Source organism: Monodon monoceros, unplaced genomic scaffold (genome assembly GCF_005190385.1).
Source record: "Monodon monoceros isolate NGI ecotype Baffin Bay Population unplaced genomic scaffold, NGI_Narwhal_1 Super_Scaffold_16, whole genome shotgun sequence".
Classification (NCBI taxonomy): Eukaryota; Metazoa; Chordata; class Mammalia; order Artiodactyla; family Monodontidae; genus Monodon; species Monodon monoceros.
Window position 1 is genome coordinate 51,800,705 of NW_021703772.1, and position 17,946 is coordinate 51,818,650.

General features: G+C 39.3%; 1 long non-coding RNA gene across 1 annotated transcript in view; it reads left to right on the forward strand.

Annotated features, from left to right (window-relative positions):
* Positions 1 to 772: 772 nt before the first annotated feature.
* Positions 773 to 17,946, forward strand: part of LOC114896782 — a 30,526-nt gene continuing 13,352 nt past the window's right edge. Inside the window, exons 1-2 of the long non-coding RNA XR_003793922.1 lie at positions 773 to 1,291; positions 3,876 to 3,994. This is a non-coding gene — a long non-coding RNA (uncharacterized LOC114896782). The remainder of the gene's footprint in view (positions 1,292 to 3,875; positions 3,995 to 17,946) is intronic.

The following is a 17,946-nucleotide window of genomic DNA, read 5'->3' on the forward strand; positions in this document are numbered from 1 at the left end:
CACACACACACACACACACACACACACACACACACACACACACACACAACCTCAGGCCTTAGAGTGCTTCTCTTTGTGCCAGAACACATTCTTTAGGGTCAGAAAAGGGTGTTCTCCCTTGAGAAGACACATTTCAGTCCCGTCCTATAAACCCTCTTCTTAAAACATTTCTCTTCAAGTGTTATGACCTCACTGTAGCCTCTAAGTCCTTTCATATGTCTCCCTCAAATTCTCCTTTCCAACTTCCCTATTCTGGTAAATGACAGAACTATTTACCCTAGTAACCAGTATCAAAATCATAGTCACGTTTTACTTCCTCTTCCACTTTGCCTTTAATGTCCAAGCATCCCTCTTTATATTTTCCAAACACCTCCCACAGCTATACCTTTCTTTGCAGTCTTATAAAGTGTCACCTGTTGCCTCAATTTGTTCGGTCTTCAAAATTGTTTTTTCAACTCCCAGCTCTCCCCTCTTCTGGTTTATCCCACTCACAGCAGGAAAATTACTCTCGCTAAAACACAACTTCTGTCTATCCCTCTGTTGTTTAAGAACATTCTGTGGCTTACCACTGCCCTCGGAATAAACATAAAATTTGGAGCAAAACTGTAACATCATCTATGATGCCGCTTCTCTTCACCTCGTCAATTATATACTTCACTCCCACTCTGTAAAATGCCTTCATGTCCTCAAATGCAACTTCATTCGTTCATTAGAAAATGCTTGCAATTCTGCTAGGTGCTGGGGATGCAGCAATGAAAACGAAAGACCCAGTCCTGGAGCACACATCACTGGAGTCTAGAGGGACATGCACACAAGAAAACAAGTTTCACTCTGGGAAGTACCATATACTATCGGATAAGAGAGGCGCATAATATCCAGGCGTGGATTATCAGAGAAGGCTTCTCAAAAGAAGTGACATTTACCCTGTGTCTTGAAGGCAAAGCCGCGATTACCCAGGTAGAGAGTGGACAAGCAGTGCCCCAAGAAGAAGGCAAAGACTGTGTGAAGGTCCAGAGGTGAGACTGAGCATGGTCTGTTCAAGTAACTGAAAGAAATTCTGCTCTGTTGGAATTTAATATACTGGTGCCTAAGAAAGAAGAGAACAAATTTGGAAAGCCAAGACAAAACATGTAGACTTTATTCTAAGAAAAATGTGGAGCTACTGGAAATTTTTAAAGAAGGAAAATATAATGAGAAGATTTATCAAAGAAATTACACTCTGGCTGAAGGTGCAGAATGGGCCAAGAAGGGATGCAGAGGACCAGCGAAAGAGCCCCTTCTAGACCTAAATGTAAGTTTATGGTAGCCTAGACTTGAGTAGTGAGAGTGAGGATAAATGTAAACCACTGAAATTAGAAAGTGCTTGAGATAAAAATGATAGGGGTTCTCATTAGCTGTGAAAATGGTAAGTCAAGTTGAAAACCAGATTTCTTTTTTGGGCAATTGCAAGAATGACGGTCTCATTTACTAAAATAGGAAACATAAATGGAATGGATTTGAGATTAGAGAGGTTGGTTTAATTTTTGACAAGTTGATCTGGAGGTGTCTATGAGACTTCTAAGTGAAGCAGCACTATAGACAGACAAGGAAGTGGGCATGAAGCTCAGGAGAAAGGGCTGGGGCAAAAATATAGTCTTAGGAATCGTGAAGATGGTGGTGAAAGCAATAGGAATAGATGAGGCCACCCAAGGGCACTGAGAGGAAAAGCAGCCTTTGAAGAGCCATAGCCCTGAAGAGCACCAGCATTTTAAAAAGGCATAGAAGGGCTTCCCTAGTGGCGCAGTGGTTGAGAGTCCGCCTGCAGATGCAGGGGACACGGGTTCGTGCCCCGGTCTGGGAAGATCCCACATGCCGCGGAGCGGCTAGGCCCATGAGCCATGGCCACTGAGCCTGCACGTCCCGAGCCTGTGCTCTGCAACGGGAGAGGCCACAACAGTGAGAGGCCCGCGTACCGCAAAAAAAATAAATAAATAAAAGTAAAAAAATAGAAATAAATAAAAAGGCATAGAAGGTGCAAAAGAAGTTGAGGAAGAAGACAAACAGATTGCAGTGGCATCAAAGGGCCACAAAAAGGAGAGTTTTCAGAAGAGGCCAACATTTTTCAGTGCCATTAAGAGCCTAAGATAAAGCTGCAAAGCTGCATAGTAGGTTTGGCACTGAGGTTGTGCTGGCTGTCACCTCTGTGTCCCCAGCCTTCTTCATCTTGCTCCGTGCCCAGGAGTTTGCCCAGTGTGGATGGCCCCCATTAACTCTATCCTATCTTCTGTTGGAGTTAGACCAACGGTGGGCACTGGTAGAAGATAAGAAGGAGGGAAGAAGGGAGGAGAGGATATTTTCCCCTCGGCTTCTTCTTTGTGGATTTGCTTCCTTGACCTAAGGTCACAGCTCCTGTCAGGTAGTTCTCTGCTCACCCCTCTTGGGGTAGGTTGGGAAAGAGCTTCCTGCATTTATTAGCTCTGGAGTATCAGGCTATCCCTTGAGGGTTCACTGTACTCTACCAATGGATTTTTATTGTCTTTTTAAAATTATTTATTTATTTATTTATTTTTGGCTGCACTGGGTCTTCCTTGCTGCACACAGGCTTTTCTCTGGTTGCGGCGAGAGGGGGCTACTCTTCGTTGCAGTGCGTGGGCTTCTCATCGCGGTGGCTTTTCTTGTCGCGGAGTATGGGCTCTAGGCCCGTGGGCTCAGTAGTTGTGGCTCGCAGGCTTCAGTAGCTGTGGCACGCGAGCTCTAGAGCGCAGGCTCAGTAGTTGTGGCGCACGGGCTTAGTTGCCCCACAGCATGTAGGATCTTCCCAGACCAGGGCTCGAACCCATGTCCCCTGCATTGGCAGGCGGATTCTTAACCACTGAGCCACCAGGGAAGTCTCTGTCTCTTTTTTAATTACATTCTCTTCAAATTATCCCAGCTTGAATGTCCCACCTCTTTTCTTTTGGAAACTTGATTGACACAATGGTCATTTGAGACTTTGCTGGGAGGCCTTTCTGGGGTGTGGTGGAGACAGAGGCCAAATCACAGACGGATCAGAGTGTAAGTGGGAGGCGAGGAAAACGAAATGGTAAGGAGAGCAGTCTTTCTAAAAGATTGGCTATTAAAGGGTTCAGATAGAAGGGATAGGGACCATAGAGAAACATCCAGAGAGGTTTTATGTATTTTTTCTTGACGTGATCACCAAATTATTTGTGAGAATAAGTCAGTATAGGAAGAGACGTTGAGGATACAGTGAAAGAAAGAATCACTGGAGCATGGTCCCCTAAGAAGTAATATGACCCCCGCCAATAGAAGGGTGAACCTGAGGCAGAAGGGAGGGAGGCACATATGGCTGGCACACAGGGGAGTCTGTACTATGAATGGGAGACTGAGGCTATTCTACCTTGATGGCTTCTCTTTTCCTTGTGAAGTTGAAAGTAAGGTACCTGATGAAAGTGAGAGTGATGAGGTTGCAGATTTTAAAAGAAAAGAGAAGTTCTAAGTATTTTGAAAAAATAGGATTATCAGAACTCTTTGAGAAGTCAGTTGAGTCTGAAAATCATGCATTTAGGCTCGCACCAACATGTAAGTTTGTTTGAAATTTCTCCGGAGGCACTGAGCAGTGTGGGTTCTTTCAGAAAAGGTGAAGAATTAGACTGGGCCAAGGCTGGGTTTTTCCATATACTTAAACTGAAGGACAATCGGAGAAGAGGGTAGAGGGATTAGGAAGCAAGCATTTGAAATAATGGAGCATAGAATTTAATTTGGATAGAGAAGGTAGTGAAAGAGAGAAGGGTCTAGTCAAGAGACTAAATGTCCCCGAGAGACTGAAGACAGACATGGTGGGGCTAGTAGAGTGGGACTGGTGATCAGAGAGCTGATGTTTGAACTTAATATTTCAGTAGAGCCCTTCTGAATACTGACAAGGTCCTGGATGATGGCTGATGTGGAGAAAATATAAAGGTCCTTGGACATTAGCCTTGATGGGTGATCCATGGGATAGATGGTTGCCATTCCTCAGGTAATGTCTTCTTTGCATAACCTGACTTTCTTTTTCAAGCATATTATTTATAATTAATGCCTCATATGCCATTTATCAAATTGCTGTAAATCACAAATATACATAGTAATATTTAAATGTGAGAGGGTTATTCTTTACAATTCCAGTTTTGAGTCATTTAAATCCTTTACTTAAACATATTAACTTCAAAAATATCTTTTTAAAAAGAGAAAACAGGTGGGTTTCTTAAACCAGGCTGCCCAGAAAAGTTCCTCATTTGGTTTTCTAATTACAAAAGCACAGAAGGAAGGTTTGGTTTGAAGTTTTAATTTACCAGAGCTATACAGGATTAGTTTTTCTACATGCAATCCAGTATTTGACAGTTGTTAAATATTTGCTTTAACCATGAATTTATTTTGAGTACAACACAATTGCACCTACTATCTCTGCATGACTCTTTTAGGAATTGCCATACACTCATAATATTTAACTAGAACAATGAATGATTTAAAAATAGAAAATGCACAAATTACTGTACTCCCTTGGAAACACATAAGCTCTGACAGAAAGTGGAATAAAGTGGTTGTACAAAGAGCTTCAACATAATTTTTTTCAAAAAACCTTTTATTTTTGTTAGCTTTAAATATATTTGGCTCTTTAGTGGGATCTCTTTGGAATACACACTCAAAAGCCAATACTGTGTATCAAACCTATGACAGTGGGCCTTAACTTTTTTCCCTTTGAAATAGTAAGTTATTATATAATAATGATAATAAAGATTCACATCTTTGAAATTCATAGACATACGCACATATTTATATATATGGACCTGTGTATAAGTTTGTCTATATACATATATGTGTGTGTCTATCTTCCAATTTAGCTCTAGATCTAGATATATATCTAGATATAGATATATACTTATTATATACTTATTCTGATCTTAGTATAAGAAGGTGACACTATTACATTGGATAAAAAGTTGTGATGGTCATTTTAAACTGGAAGCATCCTCTAACTCAGTTTATTATGTGACCAAAGAGTAACTTGGGTGATGGAATAAGGATACAGTGGGTTTCTGGCTGGAAATAAAGATACAGTGTGTCTTGGTGCCAAGAAAACAGATATGTTCAATTGAACAAACATGAACTTGGTCTCATTAACTTCATGATATAAATCACTGTGACAACCATTCAGTCATTCATGAAACATTTATTGGAGGTCCACTCTGTGTTAATCCCTGAAGATAAAGTAAGTAAGATATGGGATTTGCCTAATATGGATTGGGTTTGTAACTGATCGAGTTTATTTAATGTCTTGTGTTTTATTTGTGGAAAAGATATATATTCATCCTGGAAATGTTTTTTATAAACCAATGTATGCCAAGAACTTTTTTAAATTTTAGTAGTTTTTAGTTATAAATTACACTGATTCTCATACATCACTCCTATTTACTTTATGAAAACTATGTCTTTCTATGTTGTCCTTTCTATGACCCAGAGCATATTTTGTTGATTATTTATATTTTCTTCAAAGTCTTACAGATTATTATTGTATTTCATAAAATTTCTTTTGATCCTAGGAAAAAAATATTTGTAATTACCAACAAATACTAAGATTTAAATGTAAAAACTCTCCATGTCTATGTATATAAGCTGAATTTTAGAAGAATTAGAAGAAAGATGTGGATATTCCAACTATGGGGTTTTGCTTTGATTCATAAATTGTTTTCCCCTCAACCATTACAAACTACAGATGCTACAGATGTGACCAAACACTGAGTGTTAAGCAACTAAAACTGTTCAAGCATGATGACTGCTTTGTTACCTTTCAAAACCTGTAACAATCCTCTACTCATCAATAATCTTCTGCAATGACAGATTTTCTGACCATTTCCAGGTGCATTTGAGGAGCCAGAATATAATATTTCTATATTAATGACAATGATTAAAGCACTAACTTAAATTATAGTTTATTTGTTTAGGAAATATTTGAAATATGTAAAGACTACCAATAATCTTATTTATTATGCTAGCTAGTTAAATACCTAATTTTTTAATTGCCAATCACATTGATTTTAAATACCAAAGATTTGGTTATTCATTTACATATTCATTAAAAACATTTTACAACATCCTCAAAAATTAAGTAATATCCCTACTACTTCAATGCTAGCCACTGAGTGTACAGCGGTAAGTAAATAGAGTCCAGACACTCACGGAGCTTCTAGTCTGAGGCTGTATTATTCAGCCTTGGGTGCTTGTTAGAAGTACAGATGTCTGGGCCTTAGTTCAGAAGATATGGGATTTGGACTAGGAAACTGCATTTTAAAAAAAATCATCCCAGGAGATTTTGAAGCACATTCTCAAGTCTCCTTTTGATGGCTAGTCTTTTAGAGTAGATCTTTTGAAATGTTTATCAGATCATCATTCTTCTACTTAAAACCATCCAACAGCTGCCTGTTGAGTTTAAAAATTTCCAAACTGCTTAGCATAGCCCCTGCCTTCTTCTTTAACCTCCTTCGGCCAAGCTTTTCCTAATTGGTGAAACCGATTTTACTGGCTTGCTCTGTTTCTGAAAGCCAGCAACCTCATACTGTGCTCAGGGCCTCTGCCCTTACTATTCCCTCTGCTTGGAATCCACTTCCTCTATATTTTCTCATCATTCAGACCTTGACTCAAACACCACCTCCTCATTGGCTTTTCTAGTCCACTCTTACCCTGGGATTCTCTACCAAATGTTTTTACAATTGCCTGATATGACACATCTGAGCAGCGTGTAAAATAATGGATTTATAGGACTCACTCCACATGTCATCAATCTCCAAGCCCAGGAATCTGCATTTTTGACAAGGCACATAGATGAGTCTTATTATCAGGCAAATCTGGAAAACTGCACTATCAAATGTTCTAATTATCATTTTCACAGATGCTGTCACTGTCAGAAAGGAGCTTTGTCTGGGTGAGAGCAGGAACTTTAGGTTATTCCATTCTCTGCTCTCAGGACTTGTACATGGTCTGGGCACCTTGTAGAAATGGCTTAATAACTGTTTCTTGACTGAATGGATGAAACACAGGTCTAGGGGAATCTCCCCATCTGGTGTTTACATGGAAATAATTGGCACTATTTTTAGGGTTTAGCTATTGTTGTTAAAGATGGAGTTTAATTTTTAAAGGTTGATGTCAAGCGAGTTCAACCTTCCTTGAGCCACAAAAGTATCTGTAGTTTGATACCAAAATAAAAATCTGAAATTTTTATTGTTCTTCCAATGGCTATGTTGATCCTCGAGTGACCTCCAAGGAAACTCAGTCTTAGATTTGATGGTTGTTCAAAACGAAGTGATCACTGACATCCAACTGAAGTGTCAGAATACCTAAGTAGTTATATTTTTAGGCTGAATTATAGAGGTTAAAAAAATGAGAAATATATGATAGCTAGAATACAGTTAGTTGCAAAGAAAAAGAAATCTACACATACAGACACTGGTTTAGAAGATTTCCTAACAGGATGTTTTTGTCTACTATAGCCAAGTAACTCCTTTAAACCTTTCATCTGGTTGTTTATGACTCATACCCGTAAGGCCCCAAAGACCAGCTCCTCTCAGCCAAAGAAGATTATCAGTGGAATAGGCAAGTTTTTCTCAGTGTGAACTTGCATTGCACATGCGCCCTTCATTGTTGTAACAACATGAGCACACCTGAGAGAGGGAGGGGGAACAGACAACTATTTGTGATAGTTGGTGCACCCTAACTACAGTGCAAAACACATGTTGTTTTGCTCGCTATCTTGGTCAAATATTTGATACCCTTAATGAACACTCAGAAGAATCTTTCAACTCCCAAAGGGACTGTAACTTCTGAATTCCCTTTGGTTAATCATATTGAAGAAGTTCAATAATTATTTGTTAGTTAATGAAATAGTCTTAACTGATTGAACAAAGTGGTTTCATTGAGTTAAGTAAAAAACATTTTTCTACTATCTTTACTCCCTAGCTTAATACTACTAATAAGCATAAGATGACACTTGATAATGCTTTCAAATCTCCTATAGAACCTGATTAAGGCAAAAGAAGTAAACAAACAAAAGCAAAACTAAACACAAACACACACAAAGAATTCAAACAGCTCAGCTATTTTGTTAAAATTCATGATTTTCAGTTTGTTTTCTCTCTTTTCTCAAAAGAGATGTTGATGTTAGTTTGAAAGATATTATTACTCATCAAAATTGTGGCCCAATATAATATCTCTATTAAGTTGAATCTTGAAGCCCTCCTAGACACTTTGGACCTAGCTTCTTTTTAGAAGTCTCTATAGCGATTTGAGGCTTATTTGTTAAATGTGAGAGAGGAAACAGTAACATAAATTAATAAATAGACACACAAAATATTAGTATATGATTTCAAAAGATTACACTGAAAATAATCTTGGCCCTACACAGATTTAGTAGCACCTATCGATTAGGGAGGAACATGGTGAATGACTAAAAGATCTGAGAAGGTAGATTTTGGAGTCAGAAAGTTTTCTGTTTTATCACTCACTACTGATTTTCTGCCGTCATCTTGGGAAGAAGCTTAATTTTCTTAAGCCTCAGTTTCCTAATTTGTAAAATGGGGATATGACTTAATTCCTGAGGATTTTCTGAAAATTTAATTAGATAGTGTTTATTAAACTGCTCAGGAGGGGCCTGGTATACAAAAAGGCTCAGGAAATTGGTGCTATTATTTAAATTAGTTTAAAATTCTATGAATTCTCCACCTTCATTTTGGGAAGGCAGTATATATTATATAAGTTGAATATAAACACACATACATACTAGCTTTATATATTACAATTATAATGTATGTATACCTATATATGAAGTTTGTATAAAAATGAGTGTGTCTGTAGCCCTAGACAGCTCTGTATATGTGTGTATTTTGGAAAAGTAGATATTTGCATCAAGTTCATTAAAATTGAAATTCATTTTAGGGCTAAGAATTAACATTTTATTTTCTCTCTAAAATGTCACACAACTTTGGATAATTTTCTACAATTACTTATAATGTGATAAAATGTTATTTACTGATATTATTATGCCTCAATTTACATTACACATATTAAAATTGAAATTTATTTTAGGGCTAAGAATTAACACTATTTTTTCTCTAAAATGTCACACCACTTTGGATAATTTTCTAGTTACTTATAATGTGATAAAATGTTATTTACCGATATTATTATGCCTCAATTTACATTACATATATTATTTTGTATATATAAAAAACATTTTAAAATAAGAAGAATATAATAGACTAATAAAATAAGATTATTTAACTTGTATAAATAGGTTGAAACTTACAGCATAGTACGACAAAGGCTATATTGATAACAGAATATGATTTATCATGAGGTGCTCTGTTTAAAAAAGCAAAACCAAACAAAAAATAATTTAGGAGAAAGTGATGAAGTAGTTGTTAGATTTTTAATCAGCTATTTTATTTTAATCAGCCTTTGCTTCTGAGGCTTCTACTTGTTAATGATTATAGTCCCAACTGTGTTAGCTTAGTGGACATTCACAGTACTAGAATCTGCATATCACTGTGGGAAGGGAGTGGAAGTTACATTTTCCTAGTCTTCACTATTTCAGTCAATCAATCAACATTTATTAAATATTCATTCACAAATATACCAACTATATGCCAAGTACTGCTCTAGCCAACCATGAAAAGATAGAAAAGGTCCTTACTCTTGTTAAATGTATATTCTAGTCAAAGGAGATGGGCACTATAGAAGTAAGGAAATAAACTAGGTGAAAATCCAATAGTGATGTAACAATTATGTTGAATGAATGAATGAATTCTGTTGCTCTAGTCATAATGTGGGTGATCTATATTCCTCTAGGTGGCCACTTAAATGTTCTCTCTCAGTTACTAAGAATCTAGAAGCTCAACTCCTCTTAGGATCACTTTTCCCCTATGCATAGCCCTCTCTGGTAGGATCTAAAAGGGCTCCTGGCTGGGGCTTTCTCTTGTGCCCATCATCTGGTCAAGAGGTAGCACTCGTGTGTCCTTTGTCATGGTAAATTCTGGGAGTCTAGGCTGTTTTCAACTCCGCGTCTTCTTCCTGCTTGTCTCAGAGCATCCAGTCTTCTTCCTTCAGACATTTCTGGGTGTGAGTCTGTATCCCACAGTTTAAGGGGACATAGGTCAAGGTCACTGAGTAGTCTTACCAAAGTCTCTGCAGCAGGCAAAAAAGAGGGGGATATACCCCCCTTTCCTCTTTACTGTAGAGATTTTTGGGGAGCAGCACACCAGCAATTCTCTCTGAAAAAATAATTTTTAATCTCCAGTATCTCTTTTGCCTCCTCCAAACAATTTTATAGACTGTAAGTTGGTGGTTAACCAAGAGTTGCAAGACCAAGTTGTCAACTCCCTTGAAAAGTCCTGTGTAGGTCCTAGCACCTCACTTCAGAATACTGAAGTATTCTTCACCTCTCCTTTTTGAACTCAGCTAAAACTTAGGTAGAGTCCCAGCTTAAGGTCTTGTAACTATAATTAGTGCACTGCACTAATTACAGTTAATAAAGTTAACTTTATTATTATTTTAGTTAAATTTTAAAATTTTATTATTATTTTAGTTAAAATAAATTTATGTGACAGAATCAGTGGACAGCTCCTTCAGAGTGGATGGTTCAGGAAGGCTTCTGACAGAAAAGGATGAGCCATGAAAATATCAGGGAAGAGATAACATTTTGAACAGAGAAAAGAGCTGGTGAGGAAGATCCTAAGGGAGGAAAAAATGGCTTGAGAATGATCACAGAAGAGACAGTCGGCGAGCACGGGTGGAACGTGTGGGTGAGGGGGAGAGATAAAGTCAGAGAAGTGGTCAGGGGCCAGGACTTTCGTGCTCCATAAACCAGAGAAAGAAGGTTTTTTAGTTGATGGATTGGAAGGGGGAGAAAAAGAGGAATCAAAGCTAACTCCTCAATATCACCAAGTGAGTCCAGGCTAGTCATAGAAACAAAGGAAAAGTAGAAAAGCAAGGTCCTACCCTTTTATGAGAAGGAGTCATGTGGCTTGACATCAGGCCAAGACTTTTCAGTTCATGCTAGTAAACTTTTGCACAACATATGGCTACCGGATTATCAGGTTCAAATGTTCACTTTTTTTTTTAAACTCCCCTCTTTTTTTTTAAATAGGAGATGGAGCAATCTGCTGTCTTTTTATTTTAATTAGTTTATTTATTTTTGGCTGCATTGGGTCTTCGTTGCTGCATGCGGGTTTTCTCTAGTTGGGGCGAGCGGGGGCTACTCTTTGTCGCGGTGCACGGGCTTCTCATTGCGGTGGCTTCTCTTGTTGTGGAGCACGGGCTCTAGGCGTGTGGGTTTCAGCAGTTGCGGCTCAGGGGCTCTAGTTGTGGCACATGGGCTTAGCTGCTCTGTGGCATGTGGGATCCTCCCGGACCAGGGCTCGAACCCGTGTCCACTGCCTTGGCAGGCGGATTCCTAACCACTGCGCCACGAAGGAAGTCCCAAATGTTCACTTTTTGAAAATTAAACATATTATCCAGTCATTTAAAAGGTTTAAATTCATGCCATTTCCTGGGCTCCTTCCTTTGCCACCATAAAAGCTGTTCTGGTTAAGAGTCTGCCTTATTATCTGCTTGAATTTCAGCCTTGATTCAGAATGTAAGGGGTTACAGAGTCCTCTGTGCTTTAAAATGACCTAAAATTGTGTTAACAGTCAACAAATGACTCAGAGGAAAATAAGGAATTTCACTCTAGACTCTCAAGAGTTGGGAGCTCAGATGCGGGCTGTGAGCATTCTCGGAGGAGCTATGCTTTCTCCAAAGCTGCGCCTCGTGACAGGAAATGTCAGTAAGAGGATTATGAATGTCTATCTATATTCAGTCACGTAAGCTGAAGTCAAGGTTATGAAGGAAAGCCATGGAGATAAAGGAATTGAGTTAAATTTGCACTAAGAAATGAAAGTGTGATGAGTAAAGAAGAAGTCATAAGATTTCATGAGTTCAAGAGAGAATCTTTATTTTCTCCTACTGTGTCAGAAAGTGGCCAAAGGAGGAATCTGGGAAGTTCACGGGACCTGGAGAAGAGATGGAAAGCAGAAATATTAGATGCTGAAACACTGTTTTGGGGCATGGTGGTTAACAGCATGGGCTCTAGAGCTAAATCGCCTGGGTTAAGCCTATTTTCTCTCTGAGAAGTTGTGTGACCAGCAAGTCATTCATCTCTCTGTGCCTCAATTTCTTAACCTATGAATGGGAATGATAATGCTCCAGATTTCCTAGCATTGTAAGCATTCAATAAGTGTGTGTGTATGGAGCATTTAGAACATGGCCCGCACTGCATGAACAGGATTAAACATAGGTAATCAGGGACTCTTGGGATCATACCGAGGTGGTTTCCCCAAGTAAACCTGCAAAAACGAGACTGGTGGACAGGATCCAGTTCCGTTTTCTTTGACAGGTGTTATCAGTATAGGCAATCTATACAGGTGACCTGTGTAGGTGATCTATATAGAACTAGCGTTTCTGAGATGGAATGCAATCAGAAGCAAGGCTCACACATGGTAATGGATGATAAAATGAAAGGCTCAAATAGGATTATGTTAACCTAGGAGCACAGGGACACACAGAAAAGAGAAGGAACTGCAAAGCGAGATTGGTCTTAGATAGCCTGGTGAAAGTAAGCAGGAGAGGAGCCACAGGTTGAAAGAAGAGTCAAATGGGCAGGTTCAGGGTAAGGAGAAGAGAAAGGGTATGAAATCATTCAAAATGCAGATGCTAAGGCAGTAACTATACTAAATAAGTAAATAGGTAAGTGGGTAGATGGCTAGATAAAAGATCTAATTCTTTTAAGAGCTGCTGCTAAGTGAAATGCATCAGTTTTGGCTACAGATGTAAACATGGGAGGAAAAGAGAAATGATGTGTTGAAACTGACAGATTGCTCACTTCAAAAAGATGAACTGTGTTATAGTGTCACCCACTGAGAGAGAAACCAGACCCTGGGGAAGTCAGTTCTATCTGTTCTCAAAGAATTCATTGGGATCTGAAGGGTTAATGTGGGAAAGGGTGTTATTAGTGACAGGAGGCTTTAGTACTCTTCCTAATACCCGAGGCACAGACCAAACACGCTGCTCCAAGCATAAGGCTAAGATGGTAAATTTGAAAGAAATAGCTAAGTTGTGTCTGCCACATCTTTGTGGGCTCCGTTTAAACTGATTCAAGTGAAAAATCCTGGCTGATCAGCTTTCACAGCTGCTTTGCTATGGGGAGCAGCTGCTGTTAATGCCACGTGAAATACTCACATGGGATGCCAACAGGCAGAGTGCGATTCAGGGCAGGGTACAGACTCAGGGGGCAGAAACTGGTAAGCACAGTGGGAAATGGTATTTCATGTTTCTGAATGGATACCTTTCTTAATTTATTTTAATTTTGTTATTATTTTTTAAATTGAGGTAGAAGTGATATATACTAGTTTCAGGGGTACAACATGATGATTCGATATTTATAGATATTAAAATAAGTCTAGTTACCATTGTCACTATATATAGCTACAGAATTTTTTTCTTCTGATGAGAACTTTTAAGATCTCTCTTAGCACCTTTCAAATATGCACTACAGTATTATTACCTATAGTCACCATGCTGCACATTACATCATCAGGACATTGATTTTATACCTGGAAGTTTGTGCCTTTCGACTCCCTTCACCCATTTTGACCACCTGTACCCACCCCCTACCTCTGGCAGCCACCTATCTGTTCTCACCTATCTATGAGCTTGGTTTTGTTTGTTTGTTTGTTTTTAAGATTCCACATATAAGAGAGATCATACAGTATTTGTCTTTCTCTCTATGGCTTGTTTCACTTAGCATAATACCCTCAAGGTTGAATGGGTACCTTTTTTAAAAGTCAAGAGTAGAGAAGCTTATTTCACTTAACATAATACCCTCAACGTTGAATGGGTACCTTTTTTAAAAGCCAAGAGTAGAGAAGCAGAGGTGATGGAATTATTCTGTCAAGCACTTTGTCAACAAGTAACAAGACATATCAGGCTTGCCTGACTCTCTGCTTGCTTCCACTGGGCATGAGTTTTCAGGATTATTTAAGTTCTAGTATGTAGTCAGGTATAGGTAAAGCAATGTCATGAATACAACTACATTTAGCAAAATAGGATTCGCAATGCGACCAAGGACAAGAGAGAACTATAGGAAGGAGCCAGAGAAAGGTTGGCCACTGTTGAAATTATCACTGTGAGGCTCTCAGTTGTTATCAAGATGGCTGATAATTTCAAGATCTCTGGATTCCCCACCCAGGCACTTGAAGCCAGAACTGGGTTTAGGAGTGGAGAGGAATTTAAAAGAAAAGGGGGAACTGGGTGATAGTGGAACTGGAACTAACTACTGTGAGTCTAGGGAGGCGGAATGTTCAATAAGGACAGGAAGAGAGATAAGGGAAGATCAAAACATCATATCTAAGCTGCAGGTGGAGAGAAAAATCTAGGATCAGAAGTGATGGATCTGTCATTGGGAGGAAGAGCATAGGCAGCAGGATGGGAGAGCTGGTGAGGGATGGCCTGATGGATTAGGGAGCCTAGAAACGTCTTCAGGGCCAAGGGAAGGTGGAGAGAGGGTTCTGGAACAGCTGTAGCTAAACCCATGGCTGAAGAAAGTTCATTATGGGTATATCACGGTTTAGGATTTGTCTTGAGAAAAGTCAGACCGGAAAGACAGTCAGGAAAGAGCCATCAAGAATTCCTAACACAGCAAGATCAAGAGGCAAAGATAAGATGAAAAATCAAGAAGCCAGCTCATTTTTTAAAAACTTATATCCTTGGATTTAAATTTATGCTTACTGAACTACAAAGAATTTAAAAAGTTAGCAAAGCCTTCAAAACTTCTAGTGGGTGTAATCTAGATTTTCTTTACCTCCCCATAAACAATTATATAAGAGGTAATTTAAAATACACATTTAGAGCAGACTTGAATATTAATGTATTATAGGAAACAATTTGGCGAGCAGGAAACAGACTTTCTCTTTATTGGAGCATCTTTAGCTTTATGAAACATTCTAATTTCTTTTTTAAAAGACTCTGGAGGAAATACAGGCTACTTTGCAAACTGAGTCAAGATAATCTGAGTCTGAAAAGTATGAGGAAAGGGGTAGACATGGAACGTGTACCCTAGAGGACCATAACCCCAGGCTTGTCCAGGTTTCCAATTTCAGTTCAAACAGGTCCTGGGCAGCCTGAGGCCAGATCTGCCTGCCAGGGGAAGGAAAGAAAAGTGAAATGGAACATAGGAAAGTTAAAATTACATTATAAACGGATCAGAAAATCCTCCTGTTTTGCTTAGAATGCAATATCAAGTCCTGATGCAATATCAAGGACTCTGTCTCCTAAGCATTAAGAACCATTTCTGAGGGCTTCCCTGGCGGCGCAGTGGTTGAGAGTCCGCCTGCCGATGCAGGGGACGCGGGTTCGTGCCCCGGTCTGGGAAGATCCCACATGCCGCGGAGCAGCTGGGCCTGTGAGCCACAGCCGCTGAGCCTACGCGTCCGGAGCCTGTGCTCCACGACGGGAGAGGCCACAACAGTGAGAGGCCCGCGTACTGCAAAAAAAAAAAAAAAAAACCATTTCTGAGCAATCCCATCCCATCAGGCATAGCACAAAACCTGACATTGAATTCAGTCCCTACCCTCTGATTTTGTGATCTACATAATAAATCCCTGAGTCCTCAAATCAAAATCTGTAACATGATTCATGAATACTAAATTTTAAGACACTGGCAAATATTACTTTCTACAGTATCAGAAATCTGTAGAACATTTTTAAGACCCCTGTGAAATGTATTATCTTGGTAATCTGGAAAAACAAGATGCTCCGACAATAAGAACCACATACTGTTTACTCAAAATATCATCCTGACCCAGGTTAAGAAGACTTTCCATAAAAATTCAGTGTCAAACTGGCAAGAAAAGCAAGGGATAACCAAAGCTCAGTTGTATGTTAAAGACACTGAATTATTGACTTCCTGAAGGGATTTTTTCATAGAGAAGACTTACAGATGACTGGAGAATTCTTGTTCACATTAATTAAAAGGGTGCATAGATGTTTTCTTCAAGCAAGCACAACACCCAAACTCATTTAGCAACAGGGGAGCATGTTATTTTCTCTAAAAGTTCCAGAATGTAAGCTTAGTTACTAGAGAGAGGAGACTGCATAAAGGATTGTTAAAGATGCACAAAACATTTTGGGAAGACTGCTCAAAATGAACACTATGAATCAGAACTGTTACATTTCAGATGCTTTTTTCTCACCATCATTCACTATATTGTTCCTTTATACCAACTTTTGTTGATAATTATATCAACTTTCACTGAGTTTTGTTGATACTAGTATTTCATGTCTACCGGTTTATTTTTATCTTTTTTCCCCACACTCCCATGTACACAATGTGGGTATCTTCCATTCTGGAAAGAATTACCTAAAGCAGCGCTTCTCAAACTATCTACACTGAAGGACCAGCTTTTTTTTTTTTTTTTCTTTTGCGGTACACGGGCCTCCCACTGCCGCGGCCCCTCCCGCCGCGGAGCACAGGCTCCGAACGCGCAGGCTCAGAAGCCACGGCTCAAGGGCCCAGCGCTCCGCGGCATGTGGGATCCTCCCGGACCGGGGCACGAACCCGTGTCCCCTGCATCGGCAGGCGGACTCCCAACCACTGCGCCACCAGGGAAGCCCATGGACCAGCTTTTTTGATGTTTTGTTTTCATTCTCAATCTATTGTGAATCCTATCACGCAACAACGGAAATGAATTACTGGCAAAATGAAATTAATACAACAAAAGTATAGAGACATAAGTCACATTTTTATTATTAAATTACTTAGTTATATTGTTGTGTCAAGTTGCTTCAAAGGTTTTTAAATGCTGACTCCAAATGTTTCCATTTATCTCATTATACACCAGTAACAGTTCTTGGATTGGCAGTGGTCCATGGTTCACAACTTGAGTAGCACTGACCTGGAGGGTTCAGATTAACCAAAACTATCATGATCACCCATAGTCCCGAGAGACATTGAATTATAGAGATCCTACTCTATATAGTATACAGAAATAAACAATGGCTTTTATTTATCGAGCATGTTTTTACTTCCCAAAGTGTTTACATGTTCACACTCCCATTTATCTTCAGGCAGACTACGTGACAGGTAGGTGAAAGTTCATTACTTTATCAGCAAGAGACCAACATATCTTCATCATGGAAATGCACACACTTAGGTGCACATGTTTTAGCCTACTATTTTCTAGTACTACACTGTAAAAATCTGGATAGAACACATCCTGTGCAAACCACACAGGTCCCTGCATTACTTATCTTTTCATTCAATTCAAAAAGCATTTACTGAGTGCTCAAATGTGCCATGCACTGTGCTTGGCCTCATATGTGAGTAATCTGAGAGGCGAATAAGATGTTTCTTACACTCCAAGAGGGCAGATGATACAGTCAGTTTAGTGCAAGGCATAATGTGACAGAGGTAATATAAGTACTAAACCAAGTGCCCTAAGAGTGGAGAGGAACGAGAGGTTAGTTTTGCCTGGAGAAAGTAGCATTGGGGTTTGGTCTTGATGCAGTTGTGGGAATTGCTGAAATGGATTTTTGATGAGGAGGTAGCATAACACGAACAAAGTGATAGAATTATGAAAAGACAAGGAGAATCTAGAAGCCTGTTCTTCCTAGCTCCGACTTTGGTTATGTGAGGATGGCCTCTGGGGAGTAAAGCTGGGAAAGAAGGTATATGCTAAATCATGGAAAAGTGAGTCTGGATCCCTTTTCCTTCCCACCGGTATGAGGGCACTGCTGAGTGGAGCCTCTCAGCTCTCAACCCTACTCACTTTGACTTGAGACTTAATCACAGTCCCCAGAAGGCAAGCTTAACCATACAAAAGTTAGCAAAGGTTAGATATTAGAGAAGCT